The sequence below is a fragment of the Pleurodeles waltl genome, chromosome 5, assembly GCF_031143425.1.
Source record: "Pleurodeles waltl isolate 20211129_DDA chromosome 5, aPleWal1.hap1.20221129, whole genome shotgun sequence".
In the NCBI taxonomy this organism is placed as follows: domain Eukaryota; kingdom Metazoa; phylum Chordata; class Amphibia; order Caudata; family Salamandridae; genus Pleurodeles; species Pleurodeles waltl.
The window spans coordinates 1,533,810,616-1,533,822,066 of NC_090444.1; positions in this window are offsets into that span (position 1 = coordinate 1,533,810,616).

The window sequence follows — 11,451 nt, forward strand, 5'->3', positions numbered from 1 at the left end:
CACAAACCATATACTCCAAAAGTGGAATGCGAACCACGAATGGACCCCAAACCTATGTGACCTTGTAGAGGGTCGCTGGGACTATTGGAAAATAGTGAGGGTTAGAAAAATAGCCCACCCCAAGACCCTGAAAAGTGAGTGCAAAGTGCACTAAAGTTCCCCAAAGGACAAAGAAGTCGTCATAGGGGAATAAGGCAGGAAAGACACAAACCAACAATGCAACAGCGATGGATTTCCAGTTGAGGGTACCTGTGGAACAAGGGGACCAAGTCCAAAAGTCACAAGCAAGTCGGAGATGGGCAGATGCCCAGGAAATGCCAGCTGCGGGTGCAAAGAAGCTTCTACTGGACAGAAGAAGCTGAGGTTTCTGCAGGAACGAAAAGGGCTAGAGACTTCCCCTTTGGTGGACGGATCCCTCTCGACGTGGAGAGTCGTGCAGAAGTGTTTTCCCACAGAAAGACAGCCAACAAGCCTTGCTAGCTGCAAATCATGCTGTAAGCGTTTTTGGATGCTGCTGTAGCCCAGGAGGGACCAGGATGTCGCAAATTGCGTCAGGAGAGAGAGGGGACATCGAGGAAGACAAGAAGCCCTCTCAGCAGCAGGTAGCACCCGGAGAAGTGCCAGAAACAGGCACTACGAGGATGCGTGAAACAGTGCTCACCCGAAGTCGCACAAAGGAGTCCCACATCGCTGGAGAACAACTTAGGAGGTCGTGCAATGCAGGTTAGAGTGCCGTGGATCCAGGCTTGGCTGTGCACAAAGGATTCCTGCCGGAAGTGCACAGGGGCCGGAGTAGCTGCAAAAGTCGCGGTTCCCAGCAATGCAGTCTGGCGTGGGGAGGCAAGGACTTACCTCCACCAAACTTGGACTGAAGAGTCACTGGACTGTGGGGGTCACTTGGACACAGTTGCTGGATTCGAGGAACCTCGCTCGTCATGCTGAGAGGAGACCCAAGGGACTGGTAATGCAGCTTTTTGGTGCCTGCGGTTGCAGGGGGGCGATTCCGTCGACCCACGGGAGATTTCTTCGGAGCTTCTAGTGCAGAGAGGAGGCAGACTACCCCCACAGCATGCACCACCAGGAAAACAGTTGAGAAGGCGGCAGGATCAGCGTTACAGAGTTGCAGTAGTCATCTTTGCTACTATGTTGCAGTTTTGCAGTCGATTCCTTGGCAGAAGGTGAAGAGAGAGATGCAGAGGAACTCGGATGAGCTCTTGCATTCGTTATCTGAGGAATCCCAAGAGACAGAGACCCTAAATAGCCAGAAAAGAGGGTTTGGCTACCTAGGAGAGAGGATAGGCTAGCAACACCTGAAGGAGCCTATCAGAAGGAGTCTCTGACGTCACCTGATGGCACTGGCCACTCAGAGCAGTCCAGTGTGCCAGCAGCACCTCTGTTTCCAAGATGGCAGAGGTCTGGAGCACACTGGAGGAGCTCTGGGCACCTCACAGGGGAGGTACAGGTCAGGGGAGTGGTCACTCCCCTTTCCTTTGTCCAGTTTGGTGCCAGAGCAGGGCTAAGGGGTCCCTGAACCGGTGTAGACTGGCTTATGCAGAAATGGGCACCAAATGTGCCCATGAAAGCATTTCCAGAGGCTGGGGGAGGCTACTCCTCCCCTGCCTTCACACCATTTTCCAAAGGGAGAGGGTGTAACACCCTCTCTCAGAGGAAGTCCTTTGTTCTGCCATCCTGGGCCAGGCCTGGCTGGACCCCAGGAGGGCAGATGCCTGTCTGAGGGGTTGGCAGCAGCAGCAGCTGCAGTGAAAACCCGGGAAAGGCAGTTTGGCAGTACCAGGGTCTGTGCTACAGACCACTGGGATCATGGGATTGTGCCAACTATGCCAGGATGGTATAGAGGGGGCAATTCCATGATCATAGACATATTACATGGCCATATTCGGAGTTACCATTGTGAAGCTACATATAGGTAGTGACCTATATGTAGTGCACGCGTGTAATGGTGTCCCCGCACTCACAAAGTCTGGGGAATTGGCCCTGAACAATGTCGGGGCACCTTGGCTAGTGCCAGGGTGCCCTCACACTAAGTAACTTAGCACCCAACCTTTACCAGGTAAAGGTTAGACATATAGGTGACTTATAAGTTACTTAAGTGCAGTGTAAAATGGCTGTGAAATAACGTGGATGTTATTTCACTCAGGCTGCAGTGGCAGGCCTGTGTAAGAATTGTCAGAGCTCCCTATGGGTGGCAAAAGAAATGCTGCAGCCATAGGGATCTCCTGGAACCCCAATACCCTGGGTTCCTCAGTACCATATACTAGGGAATTATAAGGGTGTTCCAGTAAGCCAATGTAAATTGGTAAAATTGGTCACTAGCCTGTTAGTGACAATTTGTAAAGAGAGAGCATAACCACTGAGGTTCTGGTTAGCAGAGCCTCAGTGAGACAGTTAGGCATCACACAGGGAACACATACCTTTAGGTCACAAACTTATGAGCACTGGGGGTCCTGACTAGCAGGGTCCCAGTGACACATAACAAACATACTGAAAACATAGGGTTTTCAGTATGAGCACTGGGCCCTTGCTAGCAGGATCCCAGTGAGACAGTGAAAACACCCTGACATACACTCACAAACAGGCCAGAAGTGGGGGTAACAAGGCTAGAAAGAGGCTACTTTCTCACACCACCCTAGAGGGTGTTTTGAAAATAGCATGTGTAACACAGTTATACATAGTTACCAGGTCTTGGTTTCTGCCCCAGGGGTGCCTGTCCGTTTCTTTGAATTCAGTGTATATTTCTCAAGGCACATTTGTGCACACAACCAGACACTGAAGCATGACGTGAACACTACTGTGGAATGTGGGTGAGGCAATACACAACATTAAGAATGATATTTGGCTTTACAACTGTAGCAATACATAAAAGGCATGTATATGTCTTGTTGCATGAGAACTGCAGTAGTATATTCCTTTTTAGCTGGTTCACAGTGTGGAGAACACATAATGCTCCATTTAACATAACTTCTAATTTATCTAAGAGGCTTTGATTTTAACTACTGTGTCTTTTGGGTGTTTTGTGGCACAAAATATGCATACATGTAAATGTTTTGTATAATTTTAGAAATTGCTATTTATAATTGAAGTGTGACTGTGTTGCTACACCAACATAAAAGGTGTTACACATTTGTTCTATAGGGAACTGTGGCATTGTCTTTCATTGGTCCTGAGGAGGCCTAAATTAACTAGGCAGAAATGTGTTGATCCATTTAATTCAGTATTAATATATAATATGTGATGAGAATGGACCATGGATTGAATATTTTTTTAAAGCAAGGAGGAAGTAATTGAACATAGCGTTCTTCATTGCACTCTCTGCAATACTGGACTACCTCTAAGTGGACTATGAACTGCATATGTGCATGGGGGAACCAAGAACAGAATACGCATATGTAGTAATTTGTCAATTTAATTTTTCAGTTGTTTCTATGTGTATTCTATATATGTTTGAATGTATATGTGAAAGAAATACATGTCTACCTACAGAATGTAGCATGTACCTTCTTTAGGGTGGGCAGTAAACTAAATTATGATAAGCCAGGGAGCAATCATGATGTGTTAAAATGGACAATGATAAATGGTAATTTCATTCTTAATAAATGCTAAAGGTTTCGATGTGTCCCTATAATGATCGTTTTGCATTTTTAATTCTTGTCGAAACCCAGGATCTATGAGGTTATTTGGCAGACTCATTTTCTCTATATACTAATATATTCTTATGACACCACTCTTTAGACTCTTCAATACTGAAAATGTGTAATGTGCTTATGCTTGTGACATGCAGATGTATTTGCAGGTCAAGGGATAAAATAATGACTTCGGGACACTCAGGGCAGTACTAGACAAAGTAGCACTATGTGTTAGTTAAAAAGGTCAACTGAGCTAAGAGGGAAATGCTCCTGATAGACAGTACATCACTACTGTTTATCCAGCAATAGTCCCATATTGCATTGTCCTTTTTGGTCTTCCAATATTATTTTCTCAGGTGGAAACTAGGAATTATTTCAGAACTGATTACACAGATTTGCTTGCCTGTTAAATCTGCCTTATTCTGCATAATACAAATGAAACATTTCCAAAGTGGAATATGGTACTCAATCACTGGGAGGCCCTCTCTCAATCAAAATGCATGCCTTCAAGACCCAGAGAATGCAGCTGCTTGCCTGTTCCTAAAATGCAAAAAGAAGTATGATATCTTTGGAAGAATAAAATGACTGCCCTGTCTACAAGTTTAGATTTGTTTTTCTACAAATCCTATATTAAATATCTAAATGCATTAAAACACACTCCTATAAATCATTTGAAAATAATCAGGAAATATTGAACCAGCTGATCCTTGGAACCAGATGATTTCAGGGGTGTTAATAATACATTCAGTGTAACAGGCAGTTTTCAATTTTAGGGTTGAAACAGCAGAATGCTTTGTTTTCAGAAATCAAAAAGAAACCCACTCATATGAGATCCAAGGGGTGTTGAAAATATTTATTTTCTCTATGTAGGCATGAGTGGTCATGCAATCTCTGATGCCATCATTTTTAGATAGTTTGTGCAGCTGGGTGCCCAGACTTCATTTACTTTGTGGTGTGCACCATATTAGCAAATAAATCAATACATAAATAGATAAATGACAAAGGGGAAATGGGACATCCTTGCCTGAGTCCACATTGCAAATTGAAATAAGACAAATCATTCATTACGAAAAATTCAGGCTTTATAGCTGCTATACATAATATGTATTATCTTAATGAAACTAGCTCAAAAACAAAACAAGATAAAGTTTGAAATAAAAAAGTTGACTTAATCCCATCAAATACCTCCTCAGAAGCAAGGAAAAAACAGTTAGGGACTGATTAACTGAAGACAATTTCAAAATAACATTAGAAAGAAACTGCATTAGCCATATATAATCATTGTAGAAAATACTTTATTGGTCTGACTTAACAAGTGAAGGGATAAATGAATTTACTTTGGTGGCTGACATTTCATGAAATCATAGCAATCTGGATTAAAGTTATTGGCCTAAACATTTCTATACAAACAATCTTCCTACAATTACGTAGTAGTAAGAGTAATTATCTTTATGTAAGACACTGTGGGGGTCATTCTCACCCTGGCGGTAAAAGGCAGTTACCGCCGGTCAGAAGACCGCCATAACACCGCCGGGGCCGCGGTGACCCGCCAGGGTCATTCTGACCCACAACTGCCAAACCGCCAAAAACCCGACCTCCACTGAAGGCCGCCACATCAGCGGTCAGCGATAAACTGGAGATGACCAAACCTCCACCGTCACGCCAACAGAAATACGCCCATGCCATTCCGACCCACGAATCCACGCGGCGGTCTTTCAACCGCGGTATTCCATTGGCGGTACACACCGCTGCGCTCAAAATACACACACCTTTACAAAACACAGCCACATTGGATAATTCAAAATACACACACCTGATACACATACAAACACCACTCCCACACAATCAATACGATATAAAACACACACCCACATCACCCACAAACCCCCACAAATCGAAATTCAGAGACAAGGCGCAATACACAGAGAGAGAGCACAGGGAACGCAAACCACAACACACACAGGAACCCAACATCATCCCCCACACTACATCTATGCACAAAACACCACACACCACTACACTCATCACCACAAACACCACCCCACACCTCATCCACACCACCCCATGGCACCCCAAAGACACCCCAGGTTCTCGGACCAAGAACTCAGGGTCATGGTGGAGGAAATAATTAGGGTAGAGCCCCAGCTCTTCGGCACACAGGTGCAGCACACCACAATAGCCAGGAAGGCGGAGCTATGGCAAAGGATCGTCGACAGGGTCAATGCTGTGGGACAGCATCCCAGAAATCGGGAAGACATCCGAAAGCGCTGGAATGACCTACAGGGGAAGGTGCGGGCGATGGTGTCAAGACACAACATCGCTGTGCAGAAGACTGGCGGCGGACCCCCACCCACTCCACCCGAATTCACAGCATGGGAGCAAGAGGTCTTGAACATCCTGCATCCTGAGGGCCTCGATGGAGTAGGCGGAGGAATGGACTCTGGTAAGTCTAATCTCAACTACTTCCCCCCCTCCAACCACCAGCATGCCAACCCCCACCCCCACCCTCACCCCCAACCCCCCAGCACATATCCTCCCTGCTAATGTCTCACCAGCACAACCCACCCAAACCAACACCAACCCCTGAATGCCAACACAAACCATGGACACCCATCACCTAAGCATGACCACTGCACATACCCATCCCCCCCCCAAACCACCCTCACAACTCCTCCCACAAGGGAATGCCAGCACTGGGGGACAAGGGCACCCACAATTCGCACGCCATGGCACACACAGAAGCAATAACCATACTCTTTTACCCCTGCAGGGCCCGAACGCCAACACACCGGCCCGGAGGGTCCAGAAATGTCCATCCCACCCCCAGAACAGGCCCCCAGTGATGACAGCAGCTCTGTCGACCTAGAACCTGATGACCAGCCCGGACCATCGGGGACCTCTAGACAGTCGGTTCCCCTCAGGCAGCCACAGGCCACAGCAGACCTACCCCCCTCTGGAAACCCCAGCACAGCACCCACCCAGCGGGCCCATGCCTCTGTCTCCAGGACAGGTCAAGCAGCGGTGTGTCTACCACTACAGGGCACCCAGGGCAACCCACCACCCCAACAACAACAGGGACCTGGGGGCAGTGGTAGTGGGCACACCGTCCAGGGGACAGAGGCCCAGGAACAAAGGGGAAATGGGAGGGCCGCTGTGCGACAGAGAGAGGACAGGCCTAGGGAACCCACTGTCCAAGAGGCCCTCACCACCATCATGGGAGCGTACCACCACTCCCAAGAGACGATGGCGACGGTCCTGGCCAGGTTCCAGAAGATCCAGGCCATTCAGGAGGGCCAGTACATGGGGTTCCGGGAAGAACTGCGCAGCATCAGTTCCGCAATGGGTACAATCGTGGTGGCACTCAACCAGATTGTCACTACATTGCGGGACCATGTGGCCCCCCAAAGGGCCCCTGCCACTAGCATGGAGGAAGAACAGCCCACCACCTCTGCCGGCGCTAGTGGTCAGGAGGCCCCGACACAACAGCAACGGCCCACCCGGACCCCACCCCCTGCAGAACATGAACCACCCCGCAAGAAAGGCCTGAGATCGAGGAAGAAGACAGAGTAGGATGTCAAGACCCCCGCCATGCACGGATCCCCCGGATGTCATCCCACTGTCCCACTTGTTCACCCTGTCCAACCTTGAACTGCCCCTGCTCCACCTTCCACAGGCATATGGACAATGCACCTGTGCGAACGTGAGTATGGACTCTGCCATGGACATGCCTCCACCATCACCCATCACCCTTTTAGAACTATACACCAATTTTTGCACTTCAATAAACACAATTATTGCACAAAAACCATCAGGAGTCTGCTCTTTATTTTTCTAAACCAAATGTATTCGATATAACCAACCAAAAATGTCCAAATACATTGTGATGACAACATACCAGTGTCACACAGCGGTAGTCCATGGGGAAATAAACCAGAGGGCACTCCGTGGGGACCACATCACTGAAATAGGAAGGCAAATTCACAACTAAGTTACCATACATTGGGGTGAAAGGTCAGACAGTAGAGAGCCAGTACTGTTACAGATATAATAAAATGCAGGAGTAGATTCTTACCTGTGTGTTACTGGAAATACTGCAGTATCACTCTGTCCCTGTTGTCTGTGTCGTCCTCTTCGTCTTCCACCTCTTCACTCTCCGCAGGCTCCACAGCGGCCACAACACCACCATCTGGACCATCCTCCTGCAGGAAAGGCACCTGGCGTCGCAAAGCCAGGTTGTGAAGCATGCAGCAGGCCACGATGATATGACACACCTTCTTTGGTGAGTACATTAGGGATCCACCTGTCATATGCAGGCACCTAAACCTGGCCTTCAGGAGGCCGAAGGTCCGCTCGATCACCCTCCTAGTACACCCATGGGCCTCATTGTACCGTTCCTCTGCCCTTGTCCTGGGATTCCTCACTGTGGTCAATAGCCAAGGCAGGTTGGGGTAACCAGAGTCACCAATTAGCCACACACGCTGTCTCTGTAGCTGTTCCATCACATAAGGGATGCTGCTATTTCACATGACGTACGCGTCATGCACTGACCCTGGGAACTTGCCATTTAAATGGGAGATGTACTGGTCAGCCAAACAGACCACCTGGACATTCATCGAATGATAACTTTTTCGGTTCCTGTACACCTGCTCATTGTCTTTGGGGGGGACCAAAGCCACATGGGTACCATCAATGGCACCAATGATATTGGGAATGTGTCCAAGGGCATAGAAATCACCCTTCACTGTAGGCAAGTCACCCACCTCAGGGAATATGATGTAGCTCCGCATGTATTTCATCAGGGCAGACAACACTCTGGACAATACCCTTGAAAACATAGGCTGAGACATCCCAGATGAAATGGCCACTGTAGTTTGAAATGATCCACTAGCCAAAAAATGGAGTGCTGACAGCACCTGCACTAGAGGCGGAATCCCTGTGGGTTGGCGAATGGGTGACATCAGGTCTGGCTCCAGCTGGGCACACAGTTCCTGTATAGTGGCACTGTTGAGTCTGTAGGTGAGTATGACATGTCGTTCTTCCATTGTCGACATGTCCACCAGCGGTCTGTACACGGGAACATTCCTCCGTCTCCTCGCAAGTCCCAGCGGACGGTGCCTACGAAGGACAACATGGAGCACAGAGTCAATCAACCCACAGGTAAGTTCCCACAGCCTTCACAGTACACGAATCTCTCTGGATTGAATAGCTTGTATGAGTGTCGATGCAAGGCCTAGCCATGTGTAACGCAGTAGGAATTAAGCCATGTGGGCCCTTGAAATGGCGGCTGCCTGACCTGTGAAGTGTGACAATGTGAAGTGAGGTCATTGCGCTGGCGTGGCACGCCGTGGCGGTAGGCGGTCGAAGACCGCGGCGCAAAGCAGCATTGGTTAACATTGAACCCTATGGGTTTCAGGAGCCAATGACGATGTGCGCCGGCGGTCGCGGTACGCACCGCTGCGGTACGCACCGCCGCGGGCGTGACCGCCATTTTCTCTCTGCTTAATCACACGAGACCTGACCATCCACAGGAGAGGACCTATACTGCAAGTGCTGCTGTGACCTCGGTCTGGAAGTGACAATGGCTGCTGCGACTGGGGAAAGGGCCCCCGCCTTCAGTTCCGAAGAGTTGGAGAAGCTTGTGGACGGGGTCCTCCCCCAGTATGCGCTACTCTACGGTCCTCCAGACCAACAGGTGAGTACACGGGGGCCAATGCATAGTGGGCAATGCCTGTGATGAGTGGGGTGGATGTACGATGGAGGGGAGGGGAGCGAATTACGAATGCATGGCACGACAGATGAGAGCATGTGCCATCTGGCAAGTTTGGGGAGGGGGGGCCACTCACATCGAGCATGCAGAAAAGTGATGATGTTTCTTTTCCCCCCCTGTACATGTCACATAGGTCAGCGCCCATCAAAAGATCGATATTTAGCGTGCCATCGCCAAGGACGTCCGGGCCCTGGGGGTCCACAACAGACGGGGCACCCACTGCCGCAAGAGGTGGGAGGACATCCGCCGTGGGAGCAGGAAGACCGCCGAGGCTCTGCTGGGGATGGCCTCCCAACCTAGGAGGGGTGCCAGTCGTACCTTGACCCCCCTGATGTCCCAGATCTTGGCGGTGGCCTACCCCGATTTAGATGGGCGCTTGAGGACATCACAGCAGACACAAGGGGGTGAGTACCAGCACATTCAGCTAAATTTGCGCGCAGTGGAGGTGCCTGGGTGGGGGAGGAGGGCTGTCGGTATCCCTAGGCCAGGGCGATTTCTGTAGGCTAGGCCCCTCCGTGAGGTATGGTCCTGTGCCCCCGCCCCCCACCACTGTAGGGTGCCTAGTAACGCTATTCATGGACCTGTGTATTCTGTGTGGGCAGTTGTCGCCCATAGGCTTGTAGGGCATGTCACAGGGAATGAGTAGTGTACCCCAAGTGCGCAGCGTAGTGCAGGGGGCTTCTGTGTCTGTCCTCTCCGCCAACAGTGTCCCCAATGCATGCACTCAACTTGTCCTTATTTCTCCATCCCGCCCCCCCCCCATTTTCTTTGTTTTTCGGTGAATGTGTGCATTAGCATCATCAGGCGGAGGAGAAGTGGCATCGGCGCAAGAGGGAGCTGCATCTCACATGGCCCCGGAGGGCCATGCAACGGACTCCGACATGACCAGTGAGATGGAGGGCGAGGGGGGCTCCACCACGGGGACCCGTGCAGACGTCAGTGACACCGACACGTCCTCGGATGGGAGCTCCCTTGCGGTGGCGGCAACATCCGTGCCCACCGATACTACAGGTACAGCCGCCACCCAGCGCACCAGCTCCGCCCTCCCAGCAGCCCCTCGGCCTTCGGCCCGTGCCCGCACGGCCAGGAAGGCGGCCATCTCCTTCACCCCAGGCACCTCAGGCCCTGCCCCAGTCACCCCTGCTGCCCTCAGTGAGGAGGTCATTGACCTCCTGAGGAACATCATTGTTGGGCAGTCTACCCTTTTGAATGCCATCCAGGGTGTGGAGAGGGAGGTGCATCAAAGCAATGCATACCTGGAGGGCCTTCATTCGGGTCAGGCTGCCCATCAGCGATCGTTCAACGCTCTGGCCTCAGCACTGACGGCAGCGATTGTCCCTGTCTCCAGCCTCCCTCTTCTAACTCCCTCCACCCATTCCCACTCCCCTGTTCCTCTACCTATCTCATCCACACCTACAGACCAGCCTGCACACACCTCAACACCCAAGGGAAGCTCATCCAGACATAAGCACCACAGAACACACAAGCATTCACACAAGCAACATACAGATGCAGACATGCCAACAGCCACTACCTCCTCTGTGTCCCCCACCTCCTCGTCTCCCTCCTCCCTCACTGTGACGTCTACACTCACACCTGCATGCACACCACCATCAGCCAGTACACCCATCACCAGCACACCCTCCACACCAGTCCGCACACGTGCAGTCACCACCCCCACTGCCATGTACACGTCCCCTGTGTCCTCTCCCAGTGTGTCTGTCACCCCCGCTTCCAAACCACACAAACGCAGGCAGGCACCCAACCAACAGCCATCCACCTCACGTCAGCCTTTAGCCCAAGCACCTGCACCCAAAGACACCAGACTTGACTCTCCTACAACCACATCCTCTTCCTCCACTCCCATACCCACTCCAGCTACCCTTCCCATGGCTCCTAAAAAACTAATCCTCTATAAACTGGACCTCTTTTCCTCACCTGACCCACCCCCTCCATCTCGTAAGAGTTCCAAAAACACCTCAGCCACCACCAGCCCAGCAACTCCCAAGAACGTCGTGGCTGGTTTTTGGAGTCCGCCCT